Genomic DNA, 19,237 nt, shown 5'->3' on the forward strand with positions numbered 1-19,237 from the left:
TAATTATTGTTATTATAACAAAAACATAATAACATAACATAAAACGTATTTTTAGGTGATGAGTTAGCTATTAGATTCACAGACTGGAATAACAGGTGTCTAACATATGGTAAGTTTGAGCAAAATTTGATCCAACTCCAGCTTGTTCGGACATATGCTACACAAAAATATTATAATATATTATATTAACTGACCAGGCGGAGTAATCTATGTTAAATCCTCGATCTAATCATCATTACACTAGATTATAATCCTATCATACCCTTTTTCAGGGGTCTGCCACTGTCATCTCTATTGTGTCTTAATGAGTTATTCCTTACTCAACCGGCAGGTGGCGGCGTTGAGTTTAAAAGCTGTTTGACTCGCGGAGATCGTTTATCAGCGCTGTTACCTTGTAGCAGGTACGAAGGGGTTTTAAAAGCGTTAGACGCTTGTCAGTTCTTTGTCAGTCGAGCGGGGTTTAGTACAGTATTTATGCTGGATATCATAACACGAACTGTATGGACGTTTTATCACCACACTGACGGGAGAGATAGTCATGACGTCTGTCGAAAATAAAACAGGTTGATGCATTGTCAGGTGTAGGAGCACCAAGACGCCAATTGCAATGAGTTTCGAAGTTTATTTCCCTCAACATTCCACCTTACAAGGGCTACAGGAGAAATAAGGTGGATTTGTACAGTTCATCGTTGAGGAGAGCGTTCATTCGCCTGAAGACATTTGCTTTTAACCAGACTTCTATGGAGTTGGACCTGGATTAAAGATAAAGCTTCGTTGACTCGGTAAGGACGTTTTTTCCTGCCATTCACATTTATTATGGGTTTATCAGCTCAGCTGGTTTGTCTTGAAGGGGTGTTTTATATTTGTGATACGCTGCATCGTCAATTAAAAGCGTCTTAATCGTATCTGGTGTCACTATTCGCCTCTCCATAGATTCTTTCTGCGCTCGATTGATTTTCCTGATGAACCTTATACTTCATAAAGTAGAACATTTACTACAACTGGTCAAGTGATACGTAGTGTTTGTTTAAACTTCAGTATTTTGATTTTTTTTTTTTCTTTTATGCATTTTTAATGGTTAAGTTTTATGACAGGTAATTCTTGAGTTGACTACTTCATATAGTCTTTTCACATTTACACTTTATTTGTAAAGTTGGACAAGCAAAACAAACTGAATTGACATTGAAAAATATTCTATAAATATTAAAAGTATTATTTCCTAATTTTTATGCATTTATTATAGATGCAAACTTTAAAAATGAGATAAAAATAATGAAAAAAATCTAAATGAAAGCTATTATTATAGTCTGTTCTGGACTAACTAAGCATTTGTTTGTTTTTTAAATATTCTAAATGAAGTTTCACCCATATATAGTTGTTATATGCTTATTATAGACTAAATGTAAATGGAATGTGCTGCTTTGCATAGCCTGCTGGGTCGAGATGTTATGCACTTATTTCCGTGAGCGCTTGTATGTGTGTTAGTGAACTTCACTATATGCGCACACGGCTGTTCATCCAGGAAGTCAGATAGACAGACAGGCAAGCGAACATGGACCATCAAAACGTTTAAAACACTTCATTTCCGCCTGGAATAAATGTTTTTGGGACGGTGAAATCTGCCCTTGAGCTTTCAGTCACCCTACAGAAAACAGGTCAGTATTGTTCATTATATTGCCATAAGTTTCGTGGATTAAATTGACAAAGGTTCTGCGTGGCATAACGTTATATCCGTGCACATTAATTTCAAAAGTCATGCAAAAAGAATTCAGTACATCCCAGAGTTGTTTAACGCAGATGTAATACACGCGGATGTCAAAACAGAGTTAATTTATTTTAACAAACACCTGCTGGCGCTTTGTAAAGCTAGTCAGTTTGCTAACCTAACCGTTTTAGCTCTATACCACCCAAACTTTCACTTCCTCTGCAGCGCAAATGCCCAATACGTTTATATTCGTGTAACTTCAACGCATAGGGAGCGCGTAAAAAGCATTATTCATTTATAATACAAGTCGCTGCGGAAAGACACGCTTCAGTCGGTAAAATGAAAGTGCATACAGTTTGACATATTCAGAGATGTGAGGGCTGATGTGATGTTGGGGCTGTTTATGGGTGTCCTTGGCTCTTTTTTCCCTCGTCTTCAGCCCCCGCTCCCTTGTGTAGCTATTTTAAGCAGCGCGTCTCTTTCACACACATGCAGCGTTTGTTCTGTCGGATGGAGATCATAAAGAAGTTTATGGTCATGAGGAGCGCAGGATAGAAACAATTCATCATGAGGACGAAGGTACATTTTACTACCGTTATTTGGCGCTGTCAGCGTTGTGGATAAACTAGTGCAATCGTTTTTGGCTTTATTTGTTGTTGTAAAAGTGATGGTAGTAGTAGTGATGGAGGCTGCTGCAGCCTGCGAGATGTGAATCCAGTTTGTCTTTTCATATAGGCTAAGTTACAAGCTAATTATTTGATTTCTATGCGTTTTTTTTTAATGATTTGTCTTAATTGTTTAAACTGTGGTGAATTATGCAAATATTAACTCTGATTCGAAGCATTGTCCGAATGAATCTTGGAATCAGTTCGACAGAACCGGGCTATTCGTTCACTCAGTCAACTCAGTGAGTGAACTCATTGAACCGAGTTCGGTTTCTAATGATTCGGTTAAAAACTTTTCAGCAAGAACCGTCTTCTTGAAATATATCCCACTTGTGTACCTCTGTTCACGATTGCAATGAACTGGCAGATGAAATTACATTGATTACCGTTATTAATACGACTTAACAGAAAAAAAGAGAAATGCTGAATAATTGAACCGAGTCGATTCACAGAAATTAGTTGGGCTTTCCAACTAGAAACGTGAACACTTTTGCAGATGGAGGTGTAATTTTACATATAGCACAAATGGTAGGCCTATATGTTTCACCTCTCCATATGTGAAACTATTTTTTTTAATGCACTGTCTAGTGATCATGTCAGAAGTACTGTCAGCTCTTGCTAGAGTTATTGATTTGTATTTAAAATGCACTCCAGTTAACTTATTTTACTTTATTCAGTGTGTTATTTAAGGTGATGGTATGTTTATTTCGGTGATAATAATTGCCAAAATGCTGCTTGTATAAATACTCATTTTAATCATAAAGCTGTTATATTTAGATCAGCAACACTCAGGTAAACAATTTCTTTCATTATGGGTGGCAAATTTATTTATGGTATTTATAGAGTACGATTTCATTTTAGATTTTCAGCCTCAGTTTTCAAGTAAATATGTTTTTCGTCTCTTCTTGTGTTATGTCAGTGAACCTTATGAATAATTAGTTTTACATGTGTTAGGCACCCATTTTAGCTCATTTTGGGAGTAGTGAAGTCATTCAATCAGAGCTATTACAAAGTCCTAATTTGTAAGTTTTAAACCACCTGCGTGAGTTTGAGATTTTAGCAGTGTGATTGGAAAAAGTGTGTTTCCAAAATACCAGGCTGCTTAGTTTGTGGAAGGTCTAGTCCTAGAATTTAACAATGTTTGCAAGGTTTGTGCCATAACTTTGAAACGTATTGCAAAGTTTTAATTGAAGCACTTGGTGGCAGGTAAATTAGATATCCTTGAGTGCTTTTATGTTTAGAAACAGAACGAATTTGTGAACTAGCATAGTAGAAATGACTAGTTCCTGAAGGTCTGTGTTGGTTATGCTAAAGAACTAACAGAAAGGTTGTAGGTTTGAGCTCTGTAAGAGGTGATACTTGATCATCTCGGGCTGTGAAACGATCGCAGTTAATCGCATTCACGTTAAAATTTTGCGTTTATATAATATATGTGTGTGAACTCTGTGTATTTATAATGTGTATATATAAATACACACACATACATGTATACATTATATATACATGTTAATGCATGTGTGTGTATTTATAAATACATAAATATACACGGTACATTTTCCTTATTTTTATTTTATTTTTTTATCAAAGCACTTAATCCAGGGTTCCTCAAGAGCGTCTGACTCTGTACCTATAGTTATAGTGTGCTGTATAGCGCTTCTGTAATGATGCGTGGACATTGTGAGACCATTCTTCTTTTGGTTTCAGGTTGACTCTTTAGTTTGGAGGTTTATCATTGAACTGGTGACTGATCAAGGTGATTCTGGATCAGTCATGTTTCTGTGTGTGACTCAGGGTTTAATGGTTTATTGCTCTCACGCACATCTTTTATAGATGCTCTTATCTGATTGCTTGATGTTTGGTAACTGGGACATTCCTAAATTAATTGCATCGAGAACCATGTTTTTATTCCAGGAAATGCACTTGCATATCAGTATTATCAGTTTGAGCAAGAACCTGTTTTAATGTTGCTGTCGCAGCATTTACCTCTGTTTTTTGTTCATTGTCATGTCCTGCTTTTATGACAGAGGACGGAGCTCTATCTACAAAAATAAGAAACTTTTCTAAATATGGGTTGATGTTTAATTGACTTAAATAATTATTTAATTTAATAAGTATTTAATTATAATTAATTTATTTATAATTAATTAATTTAAAGGTTTTTTATATATATATATTTTGTGGTGTCATATAAAATAGTGATGAACTGAAATTTCAGCAACTGAAAATATTCAGCTGAAATGGCAAAAATAAACGGATATATTATAAGTTTTCAGCTGAAATAGTTTTGGGAAGTGATGGTGTAATTTACTTAGTGCTTCTCAATAACATGTTTCGACTCTGTCAGTGCCAATTTTGTATAAATAACGCACTTCACTGTGACCAGAGATGATGAGTAGCAGTATGTAAAATTTGTTGGCTGAAATAGAGATGGCTTGTTGCTGAAGAATTTACAACAACTGATTCATTTATTACCTGAAAACATGACACCCTGCACAGCATAAGGAGTTTGATTACTTTAAGTTTAGTATTAAAAAAAAACAAAACATATCAGCGAATTACTGGTATCGTGTTAAGTTAACTTTTGATTTTACAATCTAGGTTTGTTTACTTTGTGCTCTGCTCAATTATGTTTATGATAAATAGAAAATCAGATTTATCTGATCATTTTTGAAGCTTCGGGCTTGAATGCAAAAATGCTGCTTTTCATCTTGTTGTTCTAGTGTAACATTTTTGTTGGCGCTAGAAATAGAAACAAATCAGTTTTATCACGACCAAAATCACATTATAAGTAAGATTCCCAAATATATACATAGGAGGACTTGAGCATATATGATCTTTAATTTTTGTGCAGATAAACATCAATGGGTTTACGGGTTGACCTTTTGCACTTAAAGGCAAATTTGGTAGTAAAAGAAGGGCAGTCCAGTGATGGCTGTTAATAGTGTCTTTGTGTATTTGTAGTAGTATATGGGTGGTGTCATCTGCTTTTGACAAGGGCTTTGTTGTTAGGCCAACTTAAAGCCGCTGCTCAGTTCAGCCACAAACACACATACTAGATCACACCACAACATGTATGTTGTATATTTTGTCTTGTGCAGAGCTTGTTTTTGTTGTAGATCAAAAGATGTTTGTTCACACTCCCAAGTCTTTCCAGACCAAATATTTGCAGTCATCTTCCACTTCACTATTCTTCAAGGTTTCAGAGGAGTTTCAGTGACCAAACCTCTGTGTAGATTCCAGCCTGTCCAAATCACCATCTTGACTAATCTTAGTTCCTCTAAAATATGAGTTAATGATGTAGTATTTTCAAATGAGCTGACCATAGTCCATGCGTGCTGTTTTGGAACTGACTTGCCCTCCGTCGCTCCTTTTATGGCAGCACAGGGAGTCAGAGTGTAGCCTGAAAACACCCAGCTCGTTATAATTAGCGCTACTGATTAAGCCTCACGGACTGCTCTGCCTGTGTTACAATGTGTGCCGATCAATTCTTTCACTGCACTCCATTCGGGCTTCAACTTCGTAAACTCCCTTTTTTGTTCCATTCTCAGTGGGGTTGTGTTTTTGTTCCACACACAGAATGACCTTTGGGCTTAGGGGACTTTTGACATTTATTCTTTTACTTCACTCTAGCTAGTTGCTTATATGCCAGAAGCATACATATGCAAGTACACAACATGCAGATTTAAATGCTTAAATGCATTACAAGAGCATGGCCTTGTTGTTCATATTTAACATGCGTTCTTGCATTTCTGTGGTTGTGAACATACGTCGGCTGACACAAAAGAGAAGTAATCGTTGAATAAAGGCATTATTTTTGTTTTCTTTGCGCACAAAAAGTATTCTCATAGCTTCATAACATTAAGGTTGAACCACTGATGTCACACAGGGCTGTACAGTGCGACCATCTCGGTTGCATTTGCGACTGAAAACTATTGCGACTATGAAAAAATATTTAGGAGTACCATGTGCGACTGACCTGATCAGCATGTTTGTGTTTGCGCTGAGAGGAGCTTCAAAGGTTTCTGTGTTTTTGCAATGTTGAGTAATGCATCACAGGCATATCTCATGAATCCTTTCATAAACAAAGTTAGAGAGGGTGTAAATATAGACTCATTGTGCAGTGTAGAGAGCTTTGTTGATTATAATGGAACTTTGTGAGATCGCGATGAACTAAGATGAGTGACCGCTTTTAATGATTTTAAGAGAGTTTGTAAATGAGAGATTGATTTAATGCATCAGTTAAATAAACAAGAAGTTAATGTTAAGAGACTTACATTGTCTGACTGTAACACTGTTGCCTAATTTTCTGACAATTTCATTGTCAGAAATAGTCTGAAACAAGTCACAGCTGACCCAATGCATCTCCATTGGAACACAGCTGTGTTTTATGAACAAATGTGCGTTTTTAAACAAATCTAGTGAGTCTATGATTCAATTTCCCATTTATTAAGACAGTCACTTGCTTTATTCCTGAATGAATCAGCCGTTCAAATGAATCAAATGAATAAATGATTCAGTAATTAAATCAGTGACTTGCCGCCACCAACTGGAAGTTTTAGTTTAATTTTTAAGTATCTTTTCAGTTATTTAAATCATTTAATATATCTGTATTCACTTTGTTAAAACTGATTTCATTTGACTGGTGGCTTATTCTTATTCTACTTGTTCTTCTTCTGTTGTTTTAATTAGATATGTTAAAAAAGCTTAAAAAAATTGACATAAAAGATGACATTCTTTTAATTAAGTAAAAAAAAGCCAGAGAAAAATGCTACATTTCCCTGTACATTACTTTAAAGGGTCAAATATCACCTTGTAATAGGTTTTTTTGATAATTGATCAGAAGGTGCTCCTGAATTTTTTCAATTAGGAGCACAAGTGCTCCTAAAAAGAAAAGTGAGCGTAGAGCTCAATAGTCACATGGACTATTTTTATGATATTCTTACCACCTTTCAGGGCCTTGAACATGGTAGTTGCATTGCTGTCTATGCAGGGTCAAAGCTCTTGGATTTCATCAGAAATATCTTAATTTTTGTTCCGAAGATGAACGAAGTTTATGGGTTTGGTACTACATGAGGGTGAGTAATTAATGGCAGAGTTTTCTTTTTTGGGTGAACTATCCCTTTAAGTTCCTTCACTGAAAAATTGCGAAGAAGGCAACGTTTACATATCATTCTTGCACTAGTATAGAGTATAGAGTTTCAAGCCTTCGTGTTCTCAAGCCTTGGCTAAAGCCTAAAGTCTAATCACTTACATGTTAGTGGTTTGTCAATATTCCTGCTATGCATTTGTCATTAACATTGGTTTGCTCTTCTGTTGCATCCTATCCATATAGATGGACACGCTCTAATTTCCGTCTTACGTCAGCATAGGGATGAATCTTTCGTCACTTTTCGTGGTTCAAGCCGCCTGTTGCGCTGCGTGCCGCCCATCTCCCTCGGTTACCCACGAGCCTTGTCTTCTGGGACTCTGAACTTTTTTTATCTCCTCTCTCAGTCTCTTCCATGTGAGCTCAACGTCTCTGTTGAAAAATGCATCAGGATGGGAGTAACCACGCTGGCAGTCAGACGGGGCGGCTCGAGAGCGTATGGCCCAGTAGGAAAGCGCATTAAAAATTAAACCTCTGCCATCAGTCGTAATGTTCAGCTGTGATCAGCTTCAGCGAGCCTCGTAGAAGAACGCCATTCAAGATAACACGAGGAATACTTTCCTTGCCGGTGACACTTGCGTGTGCTGATTTGTCCAAAGCTGTATGAATGCGTAAAAGACACTTCTCGGCCGATGCTTTAGGTAATTGCATTGCTCCACCGGGTTCAGTTACCGATATTGACCGCAGCCCCTTTGCAGGTTCACAATAGCAGCCCTGTCACAGTAACGTGGCTCTCTAGGTCACGGTACAGGGGAAATAAACGCTGCACTGTCACACAGAAATGTCAGTTAGATAAAAAAATGTGCCTAATAGATTGCTGTTATAAGGCCAACCTAGAGGAACATCAGTGGTCTGCCATTTTGAAAACAAATGACAAATGGGGCCATATGAATTTCATTTTATTTTTCCCAAATTCCATTTTTATTTTTTCCCAAATTAATTTTTCTGAATTCTGTTTTTTCCGTTTTAATTTTTCTAGTTTTTTTTTAATGGTTAAATGACATTTTATTAATCAAAAGCAAGTCTAATTAATTAAAATTATGAAGCTTATACAATTCAACATCAATTTATTAAAAGTTTAATAAAAATTACATGTTTAGGGCCCTATGAAATGTTTTTTTTTTTTTTTTTTTTTTTTTTTTTTCCTCACCTTCTGTTTTATTGTTACCATATTCTGTTTAAGCATGTCTAATTATTTGAACGCATAAAAGCAACTTAATTAATTAGTTTATTTTTGCAAAAAATGTGAAAATATTTCAATAATTTTAAAAATAAAAATATTTTCTGGTTATCAAATGAAAGCATTAAATATTAATTTATCTTTTAATCAAATGAAAATTACACTTTTTTTTTTTTTTTTGGCAAACAAAGTTACTATTAAAGTTCAAACATGGAAAAAAAAAGTGTGATTATTCCTTAATGAAATAAAGTTTTAACAATATTAGTAGTAAAAGTAGGTATTGCGTACATTTTACAGAACAATAGTAATATATGACTCTGTGTATATGAAATGACGATAGCTTGTCTCAAAAGAAATGGTAAAATGCTTATGAGGAAACTTCAGAGCAGTCCTGGAAATGTTGTTCATGTATTTTTGTCCTCATTTGGTGAGATGGCAGATGCTGAAATCACTCTGAGCATCACACGCACTTCAGTCGAACTTCAGTTAAAGTATTCATATTTAAAAAGTCTTTTTGCTTAAGATTTATAGATACTAGTCCATATTGCGTTTTGATTTAAATGTAATGGCCTACTTTTGATTAATTCATCCAAACTTTGAGAAATTCCGCAACATTCCGCGTTATACAGTAAATTCTATTTTTATGACCTGATTCCACAATTCTGTCTGTGTTTTCCACATCGCAGAAATCATAGGGCTCATATTGATCATATTATAATTGATCATATTATAATTTAGCATGGAATGAATTCATTTTCTTAAAGCAGTGTTTAGTAGTTGTGTCCCATTAGCTGAATAAACAATAACCATAACAATAACAATAACGTCAAACAAACCTGGGTAGATTAGAATAGAATAGGCGTTATTCGAAGTAGAAATGTTTTGTAATATTATAAATGTCTTTACTGTCACTTTTAAACAATTTAATGTGTTCTTGCTACATAAAAGTATTTATTTAATTAAAACCGGGGGAAGAAAATCTTTTTGAACAGTACTATATGCTTCAAGTGTCCTGATTAGGTGTGATGTAGTAAAGCAGCTGTCAAAAAAATATATCCCTTGTGTATCTGAAAAATAACATTTTTGGTTAATTTGGTTTCTATTTTCATGCCGGTGTACTGGGTAGTGAAATCTCACCAGTCTAATATCTCCACAAAACCACCACTATATAATAATAAACATCAAGTCTGTTGATCTAAATGGTTGTGATTGTGTTGCATTTTCTCTTTCTGTGTGGACAGACCAGTCACTTGTTTCTGGGGACTTGTCACTTCGCATCTTTGATTTTCATTTGTCAGGCTGCATTGTCATCACACACTGTTTTATTTTTAATGGCGAGTGAAACAGATTTTTGTTTCATTGTGTAACTGTTATTCTCATGTGTGTGCACATACAGTGGAGGAACATTACCCGAAGGCCTCGTTCAGTTCCTTTCTATCTGTGTTGCACTCTCTTTGCTCACATGCATATGTAGTTCGATCATTGTAGTTCATGGACAGCTTTTCTGTTACCTCGTTTGCACCTCATCTGACCCTCGGTCTCATATCACTAGAGGACATTGCTGGTGTAAATGTTTTGCAATCCAATCAATGAAATTCAGAGGTAGACAAAACACATTTAAACAATAAGCTTCCTCTGTATATGTGTTCAATCTAAAAATAAATATGTAAATATTTGTATGCGTGTGTGTGATGGTTGAGTGTGCATGTACATGAGCATGATTTGGAACAGGCCCCCTGTTTCTCTCTGTTTGATGGACAGCTCTGTCGATGTGAAGAGAGCGTGAGGTAATGAGTAGTGTTCTATAAATAGTTACCACGCCCCCGTCCTAAAGCCCTCTGTTTCACCCATCTGATGTGCTGCCACACAGCAAACAGCGCTAACATGCACTTTATAGCATCATAGATGATTTTAGGTTTTATTTTAAATGAATTGTATCAGTGTTTTATGATCAAGTGGCTTAACAGAAATATGATGAAAGACGTGTGTGTGTGTGTGTGTGTGTGTGTGTGTGTGTGTGTATATATATATATAGATAGAGATAGATATAGAGATAGATGGATAGATGGATATAGATATAGAGATAGATAGATGGATATAGAGATAGATATAGATGGATGGATAGATAGATTAATAGATAGAAGAATTAATTTTTTTATTTTATACAGTGATTATAAACAACACTTGTGCATCCATCTATGCTTTTTGCTGATGATGATGATTTATTATTGTATATTTTTATTTTTGTAGTTACTTATTGATTTTACTTTTTTATTTTTTTTTTAAAACATTTTTTTGCTATGCTATCGATTATTGATTATTTAATTATTTTCTATTTATATGTATTAATGATGATTTTATTATGAATTTATATTGTGTATGTATGTATATATATAATTGACTTGTATGTATATATAAATGTATGTGTGTGTATATATATTTTTCATCTAACATAAGCATTTTTATCAGGCTCTTATGTTTTTTTAGGTTCAGTAATTTCACTCTAATGGCAATGTATAGGTCCTTTTCTATGCAATTAAACTGAAAACTAAGCATAAATATAGGAACATGATAAATGCTCATTTTAGATGGTTAGCATATTGACATTTGTTGTTTATCATACAAAAAAAACAGTATTGACTGTTTGCTATTTTTATGTTGGACGATAAGCAGACAGAGCCTGTAACTTTCTTACAGTTTAGTATTTTGTGTGAAATCAGTTTGTAAACATCTTTGCATTTGCCCTTATGAGACACGCAAGATAATGAGTCTGTGAATCTCTAACATGAGCTTTGTCCTTTTGCAATTGCTCTTTCTGAGTTTGTGAATTGCTATATTGCATTACTGTAGGCCTGTTGAAGTTCAGCTCCATTAAGCAGACACATGTTCCCATGGGGATGCGATGTGATGTAGTCCAGGCCAGCTCTCTACTGGAGCTTTCTCACTGGGTCACTGACAGCTCTCAGCATCTTGAACGATCATATCCCATAATGCCTCATCTGTGTGTATTCCAGTGTCATGCTCTGCCCTATTCACATCAGTGTGATCCGCTGCTTTTGCATATCTAAGGCGCATAAAAAGGAGGTCTTTCACTCTTTTTTCACATTTACATTTTTCAGTTTACTCGCTGTCGGGGGAATTCTCTCTCTTTCTCTCTCAACATCTGACATTCCTCCCCTAATGTGTGGTTCATCTCTCTCTTGCATAAAAGACATCACTACATCAAGCCCAATGGAGCTTTAACCCTTTACTGCTAGCTCAGTTTCTCATTTCTTCTTTTTTGTCAGTCCAGACATTTGATAATCTCTTCTCTCTGTACATTTGACACATAATCTCACCCTTGTTTCTAGTAACATTTGACACTGAACAAATGTAATCCAGCAACAGATCAAGCATTGTGAAACGTTACTGGCTGGTTTTCTTGTACAAAACATTTTCATTGGATTCGTCTGGCCGTTTCATTTGATTCTTCAGCTTAATGTTTAATATACTCGGAATGAACTGAGTCATAGTCTGAAGCTAAAGGAGAAATGTCTGCGCTCATCACACACCAAGTCATATCTTAACACAAATCTCTGAATTCTTAGCAGCTAGCATCATCTTGTCTGTACTGCAAATCAGAGGAGACAAGGAAAGCAGTGCCTCCTTAAATACTGGATTGGGTTTACAAAAATAAAACATTTAATATTACAAAATATAACATTAAGAAGTGTATAAATCACACTGTCCAACAGTGACACCAGCAGGTAAAGTTACAGCGAGAGTCTGCATCTCTCTCGCCTCCCCTGGGCTCATTGAGTTTTAACAGACCCCCTAAAGCATGCTGTGAGTTTGGTGAACAAGTCAGTAAAATGATCTGAACTTCCCATCATTACTACGAATCACGTCTAAGTTCATTGTCTGTGTAGAGTATGGTAAAAAACTCATCTTATTTTCTCCTACAGCTTTAGAATCGGCCAACATCGTTGTACCTTTTTGTTTGTAAACCGCATTTGACTTGCACTTTCTTAGTCTTTGCGCGTTCGCTTTGTAAACACTGGGTCTGTAGTTCCACCACGTAATCACCTTTCAGCGTGATTCAGTAGTACATAACGTCGTGAACGCGCATCCCAGAGCCTGTGCTACACAAGCTTTTGTGCTTAAAAAGTATACAAATTTTTATTTTCAGAAAAAAATGGCCGATCGTTTTGGTAGAAAAGACCCTTCTTCCTCAGCTGGAATCGTTTAGAGCCCTTTGAAGCTGCGTTTAAACTACATTTTGGAAGTTCAAAATCAGGGCACAAATGAAGTCAAATAAAATATATTGTTTAAATTGTTACTGCCTTGAGTTATTATTTTTGAATAAACGTAAAATGCTTAAAAACACTAACGTGATGAGATTCATAGAATATTGATTACATTGTTAATGTAAAATATAAATGTAAAGTTCATATGAAGAGATAATTTGCAAAAGCCAATAACTCTGTTTGTAGCAATTTTCAGAAATCGTTTTTTCATTGTGCATTCCAGTTAAGCTCAATCAAACTGCGGTTGGGTTATTTTGATTAGATAAGAAATAACTAAAAAATACAGCTAACTAACACAGTAAAATACAATAAAATCATAACATAATAAAAACATGATTTTTGAAGATTTTGATGTGTTATATTTGTTATATACATACATGCATAAATACAGTGTATGTGTAGTGTACTAACCATAAAAAAGTGACTGGGACATGAATTTATATTTGATTTAAAAAAATAAATAAAAAAAATTGAGGACTTTGCCTCCTCATTTTAGAACACCACCGCACACCACTGGCCTATATGCATGGGAAATATTTACCGCAAAGGGTGTAGTTTCACTTAAATATATAACCTGCATATTTCAGAGTGAAACATGGCACTGTGTTCATACAATACTTTTATTTTTTATTTTTTACATTTTTATTTATTTTTTTGTATTTCCCCAAATCATGCAGTGCTACATTGATTAATCTATTTTTCTATTAATCTATCACTGTTTCGAACAAAACTCAGTAGTCTGGAAACTTTGAATAAAAAAATCCAGTGATTTGCTTCTTTAAAAGCACTTTTACCAATCTGTTACGTTGTTTCCAGGCAGAATGGAGACTGTCCAGTTGCATCAGACTTGCCAACCAGATTACAGTTTGCCAGATCAAGAAAGTGTTTGCCATGTAAATGTGCAGTTTGCATCAGACAGTAGTGAATGGATTGTGGGCGCTCTGTGGTGGTGCCTTCAGAGGCTGGCCTGCTGAACAGGAAGTGGATATTTTAGAGATTTAAAGATTAAAGATATTGGTAAAATGTCTTTTTATATCCATGCAGTGAAAATGAGTAAGGTTGTTTGGATGCTAGCATTCTTCTAAATGTTTTATGTGTTCCACAGAAGAAAGTAAGTCATGTAGGATTTGGGCATGAGGATGATTGAGTTTTCATTTTTTCTGAGTGAAGTTTCCGTTTAGGTTTACAAACATGGTGCTTGGCACTCTCTGTCAGCTGCGTCTGTGTGTGGTGGAATAGCACAACAGGTCTGGGAGAAGCGAGGCAAGCGCTAATAGTATCTCACAGTTAGTGTCTTACGTGCAGTAATTATTTCCTGTGGTGACAGATGCTCATATCCTGTCTTACAGGAAGTGAACTCATGGCACCTTACCGTTAAGTTATGTTTATGATAGATGCGTTGTGTATTTTGGAGTGGTTAGTGGCTGTGCTGTCATTTCAACAGAATAGAAAACGTAACTAGTATAACATAAAGTGACAAGCAATAAAATGGCCTTAACTGGCTGCAACATGTTTTCAGTGTGGACAGACAAATTGCTTTGTCATGAAAGCATTTGGCATGACCTGACTGATTTGCATAGATGTAGACAGACATCAGGAGATCAGATGAATAGAGGTGAATAACAGAAGCTGAATAAAATTGATAAATCAATAGTTATAGAAGACAAAACACTTGGCCTACATATATTAAGACACACCAGACCCTTGATGTCACATCTGTCTGCTTTGTGCTATCTTTTTTTGGCTCTGATGTCCCCTGTGCAGTGAGGTCCCGTTAACACACACCGTGACACGCTCTCAGGGGAACGATGAGTCAGGAACAGCAGATGACAGCACTGCCTGGTCAGGACCATAATTGCCATTGCATGCTGGGCCTAAAGGGCTCTACTAGATGCAGCAAGGACTTGTGGGAATGACATATTCCACTTACCTTCGCAAATGTTGACGGAACCTGACAAAGAGTGCTGGAGGAGGGACGGAGGTTATTTTAATTTCTTTTAATGCTATTTCTTAACCTTTTCTTGTAGGGACGACATCGGTTTGACTAAGGATTTTCTAATCAGTATATATATTTATATCTATATATTTATACATACACACACACATATATATATATATATATATATAATGTGTATATATATGTGTATGTGTGTTCTGTTGTTCTGTTCTTGGTGGATGCTTTGGTTCTTTGATTTCTGATTGGCTGTCTTTGAGCAAAAAAGTCCAAATTTGTGCTACAGAAATGCAGGAACTCATTAAAGTAACTAAATCTGAGCAGTTTATTAGTACTCTGATGTGGTCATTGATTTTGTGATCGAAAAATGTGGCATTTATTGTTTTATTTCTGATCACTGCTCAAGATGCTTCCTTCCCTGAAGCAAATAAATAAGACACAGACAGCTCCGAACCAAATAATTTCACTTGAAATGTGCTCTAATAAGGATTTGATTCTGTGCACTGTGGGTATTGAGTGGAATGATGGCGGGTGTGAAAAATAAAAAAATGTTTCTAAGAATGCTCAGATTTCATTCCCAATTTAATTCCATCCTGGGACAAACACTAAAGTTAAACTGTGAGCTTTTCTGTGTGATAATGTACATAATTCATACTGTCAGCCTGTGTTTTGTGAAAACAAACCCAAACCATGAGTGATGATTCAGTGGCCTAGATCTGCGCCGTTTCCCTTCCGAGCTTTAACTTCCTGAGGTTTTCCATTGCAACGTTTTCTCGTTCTATTTCAATTTCCTCTTTCGTTTCTTTACACTTTACTCATCTTAAGTTTGTATGATATATATATTTTTTACCTTCTGTTTGCTAGAACACAGTTTAATTTGGTTCATAATCACCATCAGCAGGTGCTCTCTGCAGTGTTGCGACATAAAAAGAAGCATTTCATGCTACATTTACTACATGACTTGAACTGAAAGGTTTTTAAGGCCACTATGGCCTCTTTATATCGTAATTATGAGACCGACTGCAAGTGTGCGACAAGTTATTATAAAGTCCTATATGTGTAAGGGGTTTTGGGTGTGTGTGAGTGAATATAGTAGCGCTATTTTAGGTCAGCTACTCTTAAAGGCTTGTGCACGAATTTATGCAAATGAGTCCCAAATCCCCTGAGACTTCCAGGGCCTGATGACATCATCATCATCTCCAGCTGATGAGATGCCAGATAGCCTGCTTTGCTCCTCCAGTGCCTTGTCGATTATACACACACGCACACACAAGATAATACTCATTTGTAAGTTTTATAGTGTGTGTGTGAATGGCAAAATGAAGACCGTGGAACTCATAAAAGGACATTAAAGGATCGCTAATGTTTTTAGAGTTATGACTGCACGGTCCCTCGGAGCGCTCGCTCTGTGCGGCTTTAATTCAGACTCTTTAGGGTCTAAATATTTGATGGTGTAAAAAGCCGGTGGTTTGTGTTTTGTGCCAGGGAAGCGGCAGCACGTGTGTGCATGTGTGGGTGGGTGTGTGTGTGTGTGTGTGTGACTTCAGCATTAATCTCTCTGCTCTCTCTGATTGGAAAATCCTGTTGGGTTTAGAACAGCTCTTCTTTGAATCTAGAGCATGGCAGTGTGTGTGTGCGCATATCTGCATACGTTTCCAGAGGGAATGAGTGTGTGTTTTAATTTTTTTTTAAAAATGTGTTTTGAAGTTGTAATGTTAGTGTTTTGAGGTGTGTGGTTAAAGGGGGAAGGGAGGGAAGTGAGCATTATTCTAGCTGATTTCCTGTGTGAGCTTGAAAGACAGAAACCGTTGTGCTCATATGTAGGTGCAGGAACGTGTGGGGTAAATTCCTCTGTCTGTCTGTCTGTCTGTGTGTGTGTGTGTGTGTGTGTGTGTGTGTGTGTGTGTGTGAACAGATGCATTTGACTCTATAGAAGAGAGTTGATTCACCTCCTGTGGTGATCAAATCACCCAAATCCACACACAGACATGCAGAAGTACAGTATGTGACTGTGTGCTTGTCTTAAATCATATTTCTCACTGTCATCAGCTGTTTTGGCTAAAACAGAAGTATGAATAAAGCCTTGGTATCAGGTCAGTGTGAGAGACAATGTAAGGTCAAACTCTCATGTTCCTCTTTGACATTACTTCTAATCTACTGTAGTGCTAGATGGTTAGTTAGTTAGTTAATTATATACTGTATGTGACCTTTACCATTGTTGCTCTGATGTCAGTTAGTCAGTTATGTAGTTTTGTAAGAATAATACCTTGATTCCGTCATCCTGTTTTTATGAGCATTTTGAAGTATCGTGTAAGAAACGAGTAATGGAAACACAAAATTTAAAAAGAAAATTAATGGAAATTTTTTAATGGAAATAATGGGAGATGGAAGCACATTTGCTAAATAAATTCCTCTGTGTGCATCAAAAAAAGTCATGTGCGATGGGACTGCATAACCCGACTATCTAGCGGACTGATCTTGTTGCACAGCATCTGAAATGTTATGGTCATTCTGAAATAAATATCTTTGCAGAAAAGATGCATGAACTACAACTACATCTTGTACAAACTTGTCTTATACATATTATACATTTACATGTTCAAAAATAATAATACATGGAAAATGCTTTAAATTCAAAAGTCAGGGTAATTCAACTTTACGTTTGCAACGATTAATTGTGATTCTTTGCATCCAAAATAAAAGTTTTTGTTTACATAATATATGTGTGTGTAGTCTGTATATTTATTATGTGTATATATAAATGCACATGCATGGATATATTGAAGAAAAATGTTATGTTTATATATTAAATATATTTATATATTAAATGAGAAGTCCACTTCCAAAACAAAGATTCACATATAATGTACTCTCACCCCCTTGTCATCCAAGATGTTCATGTCTGTCTTTCTTCAGTCCTAAAGAAATTATTTTTTTGAGGAAAACATTTCAGCATTTTTCTCCATATAATGGACTGGTATGGTGCCCCGTTTTTAAACTTGCAAAATGCAGTTTAAATGCGGCTTCAAACGACCCAAAGTGTGGTTGTAAACGATCCCAGCCCAGGAAGAAGGGTCTTATCTAGCTGCATCGAATGCAATTCATCTGTGATTTATGAGCGCGATTTTTGCGTAGCTTGTCAGTGATTTACATCTCTGTGTATTAATTGCCGCTCCAGTTGAACGCACATGATGGAGATGTACTACTAATCAAAGAACCAGCTTTACTGACTAAACGGGCCTGACAATCGCATGCGATTTATCGTGCAGCCCTAGTAAATACATGTGAATATTTTCAAAATATATACTGTATGTGTGTGTATTTATATATACGTAATAAATATACACAGTACACACACATATTAGGTAAACAAATTTTTATTTTGGATGTGATTAATTGCAATCAATCATTGCACAGCACTATTTAATATATAAACATAACATATTTTGCTAAATATATCCATGCATGTATTTATATATTCATAATAAATATACACAGTACACACACAAATATTATGTAAACAAAAACTTTTATTTTGGATGCAGTTAATCACGATTAATCATTGCACAGCACTAGTTTGTTGTTTGGTTAGTTAATTAGTTGGTTAGCCCATTGTGGGGAAATTGTGGTGCTATTTAAGTGCCTGTATCTGAAAAGTTAATTGGTTAGTTGAATTGTGGTGCTACTTATATGCTTTAGCTTGGTAGTTAAGAGATTAATTGTGATTCTACTATAGCCTCCATTTTAGTTTGATAGTTAATTGTCCTCTTGTGGGATTTTATCATGCTTGGGCTAATATAGTTGTTTGGTTGGTTGGTTGGGGTTTTTTTTGGTTTGTTGATTAGCTTGTTTGGTTAGCTGTCATCCTGGGAGACTGTTGTGCTGATGTCAGTCAGTTACTCCGTTATTTCTTATAAGGAAATGTGGTGTTAATTTAGTTAGTGGTTCCCTTGAGTAAAATTGTGGTACTACTGTGGTGCCTATATCTAAATTGCTTTGTTAGTTTGGTAGTTGCCCTCTTGTGAGAAATTTGTGATGTTACTTTAGTTAGTTATTCTCTAGTGGGAAGTTGTGCTGCCACCGCAGTGCCCATGTCTGAAACACTAGTTAGTTAATTAGTGTTTGTTTGTCCCTTGTGGGAGTTTGTTGTGCCTCTTGTGGTGCCTGTGTGCAGTTGTAGGTTGTATTTTACATGCACTTTATACTCCGAGCAGTTGTAGAAGAACAACAGTTGAAGAGCTTAGAGCCTGGGCATGAATTATGGGATGTCAAGAGGCTCGTCTCATGCTCTGTCCTGCGTA

At 35.9% G+C, this 19,237-nt stretch overlaps 1 protein-coding gene across 1 annotated transcript in view; it reads left to right on the plus strand.

Annotated features, from left to right (window-relative positions):
* taok3a (TAO kinase 3a) overlaps positions 1–19,237 on the plus strand; it is an 81,410-nt gene that overhangs the window by 596 nt on the left and 61,577 nt on the right.

The sequence above is a fragment of the Labeo rohita genome, chromosome 5, assembly GCF_022985175.1.
Source record: "Labeo rohita strain BAU-BD-2019 chromosome 5, IGBB_LRoh.1.0, whole genome shotgun sequence".
NCBI lineage: Eukaryota > Metazoa > Chordata > Actinopteri > Cypriniformes > Cyprinidae > Labeo > Labeo rohita.